Below are 8,728 nucleotides of genomic sequence, written 5' to 3'. Positions count from 1 at the left end.
AAGATCCGACGGGGCGGGGCCTTGGGAGGGCGGGGCCAACAGACTGCCTGATTGGCCGAACGGAGAAGGGGCGTGGTCTCGGCGGACGGAGGCGGAGGCGGGGCCTGAGCTGATTCTGATTGCTCCTGGGAGCGCGGTATAGGGCGGAGCGGAGACCTCCAGGTTCGATTGGATTGCTCCAAACAAGACGGAGGTGGGGCCTGAGCCTGGGACCGGCAGGAAGTGAGAGGGTGCACAAGGAAGACAGGGGCGGGGCCAGAATTGGCGGGTTGATAGTGGTTGCAACAGGCCGATTAAGGGGCTGGGTCGGGCGGGGCCTCTATCATGCAGTGCAGTGTCTGGTGGGCCAGGCGGTACTAAAGAGAGCCGAGGTCGCTCTCCACTCTCAAGATTTGTGGCCATCTCTTTGCCTTACAAATTTTGAGCTGTAGGAAATCTCCCGAGCCGGGCGCGGTGGCTCACGCCTGTAATCCCAGCAGTTTGGGAGGTCGAGGCGGGCGGATCACCGGAGGTCGGGAGTTCGAGACCAGCCTGACCAACATGGAAAAACCTCGTGTCTACTAAAAATACAAAATTAGCCAGGCGTGGTGGCGCATGCCTGTAATCTCAGCTACTCAGGAGGCTGAGGCAGGAGAATCGCTTGATTCTAAAGAAGCCAGAGGTTGCGGTGAGCCGAGATCGCGCCATTGCACTCCAGCCTCAAAAAAAAAAACAAAAAAAAAACAAAAAAAGGAAAAGAAAAGAAAAGAAATCTCCTGAAGGCCTTTGTTCAGGCTTTGGACTTTGCCGAATTGCCTTCCCCGAGCCTTATTCCTTCTGTCCACACATAAGACCCAGCTCTCAGGGTCTACCTCCTTGGAGACCTTCCCAGATTCTTCTTCTTCTTTTTTTTTTTTTTTCTGAGACAGAGTCTCGCTCTGCCCAGGCTGGAGTGCAGTGGCAGGATCTCTGCCCACTGCAACCTCCACCTCCCAGGTTCAAGCGATTCTCATGCCTCAGCCTCCCGAGTAGCTGGGACTACAGGCGTGTGCCTCCATGCCCAGCTAATTTTTGTATTTTTACTTACTTTTATGTTTATTTTATTTTTTTTTGACACAGGGCGATTTATTTATTTTTTGAGACTGGGTCTCACTCTGTTACCCAGGCTGGAGTGCAGTGGCACGATCTCGGCTCACTGCAACCACCGCCTCCCAGGTTCAAGAGATTCTCCTGCCTCAGCCTCCTGAGTAGCTGAAACTACAGAAGTGCGCCACCACGCCCGTCTAATTTTTTTTTTTTTTTCTGAGACGGAGTTTTGCTCTTGTTGCCCAGGCTGGAGTGCAATGGCGCGATTTCAGCTCACCACAACCTCCGCCTCTCGAGTAGCTGGGATTACAGTCATGCGCTACCATGCCCGGCTAATTTTGTATTTTTAGTAGTAACTTTGTATTTTCACCATGTTAGCCGGGGTGGTCTCGAACTCCTGGCCTCAGGTGATCTGCCTGCCTCAGCCTCCCAAAGTGCTGGGAATACAGGCGTGAGCCACTGTGCCCAGCCAACCTTCCCAGATTCAATTTACAATTATTTAACCATTGCGTTGACTTTGGAGTCAGTTCCAGGTTGTCTTCCCGGCTCCACCACTATGGGACCTTGGACAAGTCACTTCACCTCTCAGAGGCTTTGTGTCTGCACCTATAAAATGGGATGACCACCACCTGCTTTGTAGGGTTGCTTTTCTTTTTTTTTTTTTTTTTTTTTTTTTGAGACGGAGTCTTGCTCTGTCGCCCAGGCTGGAGTGCAGTGGCGCAGTCTCGGCTCACTGCAAGCTCCGCCTCCCGGGTTCACGCCATTCTCCTGCCTCAGCCTCTCCGAGTAGCTGGGACTACAGGCGCCCGCCACCGCACCCGGCTTATTTTTTTTTTTTATACATTTCGTAGAGACAGGGTTTCACCATGGTCTCGATCTCCTGACCTCGTGATCCGCCCGCCTCGGCCTCCCAAAGTGCTGGGATTACAAGCGTGAGCCACCGCGCCCGGCCGTAGGGTTGCTTTTCATATGAAAATAAGTAACAGGCCGGGCTCGGTGGCTCACACCTGTAATCCCAACACTTTGGGAGGCCGGGATGGGCAGATCACCTGAGGTTATGAGTTTGAGACCAGCCTGGCCAACATGGGGAAAGTCTGTCTCTACTAAAAATACAAAAATTAGCCAGGCATGGTGGCAGGAGCCTGTAATCCCAGCTACTGTAGCTCACTCCAGAGTGAGATTACACCTCAAACAAACAAACAAACTAACTAAATAAATAATAACTGTAGAGCTGGATGCGGTGGCTCACACCTGTAATTCCAGCACTTTGGGAGGCCAAGGTGGGCGGATTGTTTGAGCCCAGGAGGTCAAGATCAGCCTGGGCAACATGGCAAAACGCTGTCTCTACTAAAAATACAAAACATTAGTCAGGCATGGTGGCAGACACCTGTGGTCCCTCAGGAGGCTAAGGTAGGAGAATCACCTGAGCCCAGGAAGCTGAGGCTGCAACGAACCAGATCTTCCCACTGCACTCCAGCCTGGGTAACAGTAGTGAGACCCTGTCTCAAGAAAAAAAAAAAAAAAAAAAAAAAAGGTGCGGATCATATGAGTCGCCAATTCAACTTTTAGAAAATAGGAAAAGAGGCTGAGCGCGGTGGCTCAGGCCTGTAATCCCAGCACTTTGGGAGGCCGAGGTGGGTGGATCATGAGGTCAGGAGATCGAGACCATCCTGGCTAACGTAGTGAAACCCCGTCTCTACTAAAAATACAAAAAATTAGCCAGGCGTAGTGGCGGCACCTGTAGTCCCAGCTACTCGGGAGGCTGAGGCAGGAGAATGGCGTGAACCCGGGAGGCGGAGCTTGCAGTGAGCCGAGATCGCACCACTGCACTCCAGCCTGGGCCGTAGAGCCAGACTCTGACTCAAAAAAAAAAAAAAAAAGGCCAAGCGCGGTGGTTCACGCCTGTAATCCCAGCACTTTGGAAGGCTGAGGTGGGCGGATCACGAGGTCAGGAGATCGAGACCATCCTGGCTAACACGGTGAAACCCCATCTCTACTAAAAATACAAAAAATTAGCCGGGCGTGGTGGCGGGTGCCTATAGTCCCAGCTACTCGGGAGGCTGAGGCAGGAGAATGGCGTGAACCTGGGAGGCGGAGCTTGCAGTGAACCGAGATCACGCCACTGCACTCCAGCCTGGGCAACAGAGCAAACTCCGTCTCAACAAAAAAAAAAAAAAAAGAAAAGAAAATAGAAAAAAGGAAAAATATATGGAATTGTTTAAATGAACTAAGACCCATCTAGAAGATGAAATGCTACGAAGCCATGAAAATCTGCATTGTGTTTGTGTGCGTGTGCATGTGTGTGTGCAGAATAGGGTCTCACTATCTTGTCCAGGCTGCTTTCAAACTCCTGGCCTCAAATGGTCCTCACGACTCAGCCTCCCAAAGTGTTGGGATTACAGGCCTGACCCACCGCACCAGATCCCCATGCACAATTCTTGTTTTTCTGACTGGGTAGCTATGGTGTCCTGGAGAGATCATTGGAGTTGGAATCAGGAGAACTGCAGTTTGGTCCTGGCTAACTACAAGGAATTGGACAGGTCACCTTTCCTCACTGGGCTTGTTTCTTTATATGTAATGTGGAATATAAACCCCACGGGATAGAACTATGAAAGGTGATGAGAGGTGACAGCATGCTAGCAGCCCTTGCTCGCTCTTGGTGCCTCCTCGGCCTGGGCGCCCATTCTGGCCGTGCTTGAGGAGCCCTTCAGCCCGCCGCTGCACCGTGGGAAGCCCTTCTCTGGGCTGGCCGAGGCCGGCGCCGGCTCCCCCGGCTTGCGGGGAGGTGGTGGAGGGAGAGGCACGGGGGGGAACCGGAGCTGCGTGCGCCGCTTGCCAGCCAGCTAGAGTTCCGGGTGGGCCCCGCACTTGGAGCGGGTACCGGGCTGGCCCGAGCAGTGAAGGGCTTAGCACCCAGGCCAGCAGCTGCGGAGGGTGCGCCGGGTCCCCCAGCAGTGCCGACCCACCGGCGCTGCGCTCGATTTCTCGCAGGGCCTTAGCTGCCTCCCCGCGGGGCAGGGCTCAGGACCTGCAGCCCGCCATGCCTGAGCCTCCCCTCCGCCGTGGGCTCCTGCGCAGCCCAAGCCTCCCCGACGAGCGCCGCCCCCTGCTCCACGACGCCCAGTCCCATCGACCACCCAAGGGCTGAGGAGTACGGGCGCACGGCGCGGGACTGTGAGGCAGCTCCACCTGCAGCCCCGGTACGGGATCCACTGGGTGAAGCCAACTGGGCTCCTGAGTCTGGTGGGGACTTGGAGTACCTTTATGTCTAGCTAGGGGATTGTAAATACACCAGTCGGCACTCTGTATCTAGCTCAAGGTTTTTAAACACACCAATCAGTACCCTGCCTAGCTCAGGGTTTGTGAATGCACCAATTGACACTCTGTGTCTAGCTACTCTGGTGGGGACTTGGAGAACCTCTGTGTCCACACTCTGTAACTAGCTAATCTAGCGGGGACGTGGAGAACTTTTGTGTCTAGCTCAGGGATTGTAAACGCACCAATCAGCACCCTGTCAAAACGGACCAATCAGCTCTCTGTAAAACAAACCAATCGGCTCTCTGTAAAATGGACGAATGAGCAGGATGTGGGTGAGGCCAGATAAGACAATAAAACCAGGCTGCCCCGAGCCAGCAGCGGCAATCCACTCGGGTCCCTTTCTAGGGTGTGGGAGCTGTGTTCTTTTGCTCTTTGGGTCCGCACTACCTTTATGAGCTGTAACACTCACCGCGAAGGTCTGTAGCTTCACTCTTGAAGCCAGTGAGACCACGAACCCATTGGGAGGAACGAACAACCAGATGCGCCGCCTTAAGAGCTGTAACACTCACCGCGAAGGTTTGCAGCTTCACTCCTGATCCAGCGAGACCACGAACCCACCAGAAGGAAGAAACAACGAATACATTCGAACGTCAGAAGGAACAAACTCCGGACACGCCACTTTGAAGAACTGTAACACGGCCGGGTGCGGTGGCTCACGCCTGTAATCCCAGCACTTTGGGAGGCCGAGGCAGGGGGATCACGAGGTCAGGAGATCGAGACCATCCTGGCTAACACGGTGAAACTCCGTCTCTACTAAAAATAGAAAAAATTAACCTGGCGTGGTGGCCGGCGCCTGTATTCCCAGCTATGCGGAGGCTGAGGCAGGAGAATGGCGTGCACCCGGGAGGCAGAGCTTGCAGTGAGCCGAGATGGCGCCACTGCACTCCAGTCTGGGTGAAAGAGCGAGACAACATCTCAAAAAAAAAAAAAAAAAAAAAAGTAACACTCATCGCGAGGGGCTGTGGCTTCATTCTTGAAGTCAGAGCAAGAACCCACCAATTCTGGACACAGTGAGATAGTAAGAACTGATGCTGGTTGGGCACGGTGGCTCACGCATGTAATCCCAGCACTTTGGGAGGCTGAGGCAGTGGATCACGAGGTCAGGAGTTCCAGACCAGCCTGACCAACATGGTGAAACCCCGTCTCTACTAAAAATACAAAAATTAGCCAGGCGTGGTGGCGCACGCCTGTAATCCCAGCTACCCAGGTGGCTGAGGCAGGAGAATCGCATGAACCCAGAGGTTGCAGTGAGCCGAGATCACACCACTCCACTCCAGCCTGGGTGACAGAGCGAGACTGTGTCAAAAAACAAAACAAAACTGATGCTTATTAATTCTCTGCTGTGAGCTGACCACCATACAGGACACTTGACCAGGTATCTTCATTTTCCTGTTCCATGACTGAAGAATTCCTAGAAACAGGTGAAGTGCAAATTTCTGGGCCCCACCCGTAGTGCTTGGATCCAGAACATCTGGAAGGTGGCCCACTGGGCAGGAGGGGTTTGTCTCCTATGGACAGGATCCACTTTTCTAAAAACAAAGATAAGCACCCTTGGCCCCTTAACAAATGGGCTGCAGCTTACAAATCCCTTTCCTACAGTCTCTCCCTAAATTCTCATAACGCCACTGAAACCCAGAGAGGGAGAGTTATTTGCCCTGAGGTACAGACCCAGGAGGACCAGGTAGGGGGATACCTGTGGCCACTACTATGTCCCTGTAAGAGAAAGGCTCATCCCTGGCAACTGGTGCTCAGATGGGGACCAGGGGAGGCCTTGGGGAGAAAAGAGCAGGACTGGTGGGAGGGAAGACTGGACAGAAAGGTAACTTGGAGGGACCCAGAAGAAGCCAGGACTGAAAGTGGAGAGCCTGAGACCTGAGCCTGGCAGGATTCTGCTATGAAGGGAAGACCCTGGGCTCTTCTGGGCCAGACGTGTGGCTGAAGTTTGGAGGTTAGTGACTTTCATGTTTGGTTTGGGTGTTTCACTTACTTTTCCCAACACATCTCTGAAGACAGCACCCTTATACTCAATTTCCAGACGTAGGTACTGACATCAGAGAGGTGCAATGGCTTTCCTAGGGTCACACAGCACAGTCAAGATTCCTCCTCAATCCTGTCTTGCCAAAACCCAGGCTTTTCCCTGGCTCCTGGCTATTTGTAGGAGGCCATGTGTCAGTATGTTCAAGTACTGGGGCTGTCAATGCTCTTTTTCTGTAGGTGGTATGTGACTTGTGTATGGGTGGTCCAGGCCCAAGGGGCAGCCTCTGTGTAGTGGGGTTTACAGGCAGGCTGACAATTCCGGGAGTTCTCCCAATAGTGACTTTGGGCAGGTCCGTCCCACTCCGTGAGGTGGTTGTTCATTTATAAATGGGGTCAACACCCTCCTAAAGGCTGTGTAGTTAAGAAGCCTAGGGGCAGCAGGGGAGGTGTGCTGTGTGCTGAGGTTGGGGGAGACTGTGGTTGTTTGTTTGTTTTTTAAGATCTGTTGCCCAGGCTAGAGTGCAGTGGCGCCATATCACAATCTTGGCTCAATCCAACCTCTGCCTCCTGGGTTCAAGCGATTCTCCTGCCTCAGCCTCCCAAGTAGCTGGGATTACAGGTGCATACCACCACACTCAGCTGATTTTTGTATTTTTAGTAGAGATGGGGTTTCACCATGTTAGCTAGGCTGGTCTTGAACTCTTTTTTTTTTTTGAGGCGGAGTCTCGCTTTCTTGCCCAGGCTGGAGTGCAGGGGCATGATCTCCACTCACTGCAAGCTCCGCCTCCCGGGTTCACGCCATTCTCCTGCCTCAGCCTCCCGAGTAGCTGGGACTACAGGCGCCCGCCACCACACCCGGCTAATTTTTTGTATTTTTAGTAGAGACAGGGTTTCACTGTGTTAGCCAGGATGGTCTCGATCTCCTGACCTCGTGATCCACCCGCCTTGGCCTCCCAAAGTGCTGGGATTACAAGCGTGAGCCACGGCGCCCGGCCAGTCTTGAACTCTTGACTTCAGATGATCCGCCTGCCTCGGCCTCCCAAAGTGCTGGGATTACAGGCGTGAGCCACCTCGCCTAGCTGTTTTTTTTTTTTTTTTTTTTTAAACTTTCAGGCCGGGCACGGTGGCTCACGCCTGTAATCCCAGCACTTTGGGAGGCCGAGGCGGGCGGATCACGAGGTCAGGAGATCGAGACCATCCTGGCTAACACAGTGAAACCCCGTCTGTACTAAAAATACAAAAAATTAGCCGGGCGTGGCGGCAGGCGCCTGTAGTCCCAGCTACTCGGGAGGCTGAGGCAGGAGAATGGCGTGAACCCAGGAGGCGGAGCTTGCAGTGAGCTGAGATCGCGCCACTGCACTCCAGCCTGGGCGACAGAGACTCCGTCTCAAAAAAAAAAAAAAAACTTTCAAAATGCCTAAAGTGCTTACATTGTCTTCATAATAAGTCCATTGAATCTAAACAAGCTGAAGGGCGCATGCTCAGATGGCTTTGTAGGAGGCGGTGGAGGCTGTTGCTGGGTTGGCTCAGGCCCTCTGGGGCTCTCTCAGCCAAAGTCATTGGGGACAGATATGGCCCAGACCACAGCACTGTTCCACCTGGGGGTGTGGAACAGGAGTGGCAGCCTGACAGCTGGGGTCAGTGGGCTCTGCAGGTCAGAGCTCAGCCCAGAACTGTGAGAACTTGGGCGAGTCTCTCTCCTGACCTCGCAAGCCAGGGGTGGGGAGTGGAGTCATACTGGGAGGGACTTAGAAAGGATCCAAGGCCTTTGTCATGGTCTCAAAATCTGGGGCTCACCCCATGCCAGGCCCTGCCCTGGGAGGTACTGGGCTGGTGGGAGTGCGTTGGAGGTACCCATGGGAGCAAGGAGTCAGCTCTGGGCGGGGACAGGTCAGAGGACATGCTGGCACTGGGCCTTTAGCACTGAACAAGGGGTGGGGAAAGGGGATCCAGGTGGAGCAAAGGGTGAAACCACCAGAAGTGACAGGGACTGGAACTGGCACTTGCAGCAGGGTGTGGGGTAGGACCAGGGTGTTCAAGGACAAGATTGAGAAGGGCCTTGATAAACGAGGACAAGGAGCTTGGCTCTTACCCCTTGGGCTCGTAGGGGTCCACACAGGGGCTGAGGGGAGCTGGACGAGCTTACTGAGGTGGCCGAGGGTACCCAAGACCAGCCTGGCATTGGGCGTTGGGCAGTAGGCTGGGCCTGGTGTGCAGGGCCACAGCGCCACCTGGTGTCCATCACTCTCACTGCAGCGTGACCTTGCCTGGCTCTCCAACCTGGGAAACCAGTGGGGCAGCCTCGTCCCAGACACTCTCTGCCTCCTTCAAGAGCAGCCAGGTGGCCGGGCGCGGTGGCTCACGCCTG

This window comes from Symphalangus syndactylus, chromosome 18 (genome assembly GCF_028878055.3).
Source record: "Symphalangus syndactylus isolate Jambi chromosome 18, NHGRI_mSymSyn1-v2.1_pri, whole genome shotgun sequence".
Taxonomy (NCBI): Eukaryota; Metazoa; Chordata; class Mammalia; order Primates; family Hylobatidae; genus Symphalangus; species Symphalangus syndactylus.
This window is presented reverse-complemented; position numbering follows the sequence as displayed.